This window comes from Myotis davidii, unplaced genomic scaffold, assembly GCF_000327345.1.
Source record: "Myotis davidii unplaced genomic scaffold, ASM32734v1 scaffold217, whole genome shotgun sequence".
Taxonomy (NCBI): domain Eukaryota; kingdom Metazoa; phylum Chordata; class Mammalia; order Chiroptera; family Vespertilionidae; genus Myotis; species Myotis davidii.
Genome location: NW_006290034.1, coordinates 8,737,890 through 8,740,720, shown reverse-complemented (window position 1 = coordinate 8,740,720; position 2,831 = coordinate 8,737,890). Strand labels below are relative to the sequence as shown.

General features: G+C 56.7%; 1 protein-coding gene across 1 annotated transcript in view; it reads left to right on the top strand.

The window, feature by feature from the left end:
* Nucleotides 1-2,831, top strand: part of NGF (nerve growth factor (beta polypeptide)) — a 55,985-nt gene that overhangs the window by 250 nt on the left and 52,904 nt on the right. The gene's annotated exons all lie outside the window — the stretch shown is intronic.

The following is a 2,831-nucleotide window of genomic DNA, read 5'->3' as shown; positions in this document are numbered from 1 at the left end:
GCACAGGAGGGCCGAGGGCGGAGGGCGGAGGGCGAGTGCAGCGCGCGCGGGCTGAGCTGTGCACCGAGTTTGGAAATTCCCCAGGTGAGGGGACCAGAGGGCAGGGCGCGCTGGACCTTGCCAGGAACAGAGCAAGTGTCTGTGGGCTCTTCTGCGCGTAGCTGCAGGGCTGGGATTCACGAGGGAGGGCCCCCGGAGCTTGACGGAGGAAGCCTGCGGGCCAAGGGGCCTCCATCAAGCCGCCCCGACCGACCGAGGTGGCGGAGGCTCGGGCCGGGCTTCTGGGGCACCGGCTGTCTGCTGCCAGGTGTGTGAGAAGCTGGCCTGCCTGGAGGGGTGGGGCCGGCAGCGCCTTGGTCCAGGCAGCAGAGACTGAGGACCCAGGGGGCAGAGAGCGGCATCGCTCCGCCAACGCAAACAAGAAGCTTTGCGCTGTTCCATTACGACTTTCCTCATTCTTTCAACAACAACAAAAATCTCTGCAATTCTCCGGGAAGGTGCTTTCTGCTTGAACTTTCTCTTCTCTTGTGAACTGAGATTTGAGAGGAGCCTGCTTGCTAGGCTGGTTTTTCCAAGTTGTTCCAGGTTGGAAGTTGTAAGAGTAGGAAGGATAATTTATGGGTGTTCCGTGCATTGAAGAGCATTACAGCAAAGCCTTTTGGGTGCCGTGGGTATTCAAGAACAACTTAGTGCACGTTCCCAGCTGGAAAGCAAAAACAGTGCTCGCCGGGGTGCCTCTGCCCTGTCTGTCATCCTGGAGAAAAGGCCCTTGATTAATGTCCTGGCTCCATCCCCTGGGTGCACCACTGCCCGTGCCAGCCCCTCCTCCCCCACATGTGCCGCCAGCTGCCTTCTGCAAAGTCAGGATCCTGCTGGAGGGCCCACCGGAACTTATCTCCAAGGGTTTCATGCTCTGTGCCTGAAATTGCCCCTCTGCAGAGCCGCAGGAGAGAGTCTAGGACAGCGGTTCTCAACCTGTGGGTCGAGATCCTTTGGGGGTCGAACGACCCTTTCACAGGGGTCGCCTAAGACCATCGGAAAACACATATATAATTACATATTGTTTTGTGATTAATCACTATGCTTTAGTTATGTTCAATTTGTAACAATGAAAATACATCCTGCATATCAGATATTTACATGACGATTCATAACAGTAGCAAAATTACAGTTATGAAGTAGCAACGAAAATAATTTTATGATTGGGGGTCACCACAACATGAGGAACTGTATTAAAGGGTCGGGGCATTAGGAAGGTTGAGAACCACTGGTCAAGAGAGTCCACTTGAGATCGGGATGGGTCTCTTCTGTGGACTAAGTCACATGGCAGCCTGGGCAACCGCACCGTCACTCCATGACGGGCAGCGTTCCCAGAGGTTTGGGGTGAGGGGGCAGTGAGAATGGTCTGGGGGCTGAGACTGGCCCTGCTGGCATGGGCACACGGAAGAAATGAGCGTTCCCTCACCTGGGTCCTTGGAGAGGGGCGGGGCTAACAGCACAGGATCCCAAACCTCTCCCCCCGGCTTTCCCCACACCTGCATGCAGGTGAAAAAAAGGGCAGCCTCGAAGGGGAACATGTTAGGAGGCGCCAGGTCTCTGGGGCATGGGGACATGTGTTTGAAAGAACTGGAGGAGTAACAGAGGATTTTATAACCACCTCCGGTGCCACGCCTTCCCTGGGCAGCCGCCTTACCCCTGCAGCAGCCCAGCCCCACTACAGAATTGGGAAATGGGTCCACTCAGGGCAGGCATCCCAGCACTGCACCCTCAGCCGTTCTCAGAGTGAGGGTCTCACCTTCTCCCATTGCCCTCCCACATCTCCTACCCAGAGTGCCAGGGGGCGGAGGGGATGAAGCTTCACACTCCGCTCTCTCGCTCTCTCTTGCATGGAGAAATCCATGCCTTGGCCAGGAAGGGGGCCCAGCTGCGACAGCAGCAGGGAGGGCAGGGCAGGGCAGGGCAGGGCTGCAGCCTCAGGGAAGTTTCTCATCACCGCTGAGATGAACCTGATGAGAACCACCGCACTTTACTTTCAAATGCGAGCAGCGCTCCTGCTGCACATTCCAGGAGTGCCCCTTGCCACGCAGCTGCATGGAGCTGCAGAGAAGCTACAAAGGAGACGCGCTCCTGCCCCTCTGGACTGGGCACGGAGCAGTCTCCCCCACAGACATCGGTGCCACACCCGGCATCAGAGGCCCGGCCATTTGTCTTCTCCCAAAAAGACCTTGTAGGGACGCCAGGGCTCAGAGCAGGTAAGTCTTGGAGACCTCTGCTGGCAGCAAACACTTTCTGCTCTCGGGAGGCGGTGGCAGGCTTGCAGGGGATTCACTTAAAATGTCTGGACATCTCTGAGCAAACAACCCATGTTCCCAGAGGGTTTGTCTTTCTGTGACTGGCGCCTCTGATCTTACAAACCTTCGGCGGAACCGTCAGCTCGCAGGCTTGGCTGGTCTGAGAAACCAGCTCCGTGATGGACCCGTTTTACAGAACAGCATATGGTGGTGTCAGGAGGCAAACGCACGGAGATGGAGGACCCTTCCCCAACCCGTTCCCAGGAAACTTGCTTCCCGGCCGTGGAGAAACTGTTAACATCCTCATTCCAAAGAGCAGTAAATCCAAGATGGTCCTGAGGCAGAAGCGGGGCTGGAGACACTGAGGCCCAGGGCCCCCGGCCTTTGGGTGGATGTGCACAAGGACTGTCACTATTTGAGCCAAGGCGGAGAGCCCTTCAGCCACAGAGTTTGGCCAAGACCAGAATGATGACAGCGTACAACAAAGAAGAGTTCCGTGCTCCGTGATGCTTCCCGTATCCTCCTAGGGGCTACGTTACA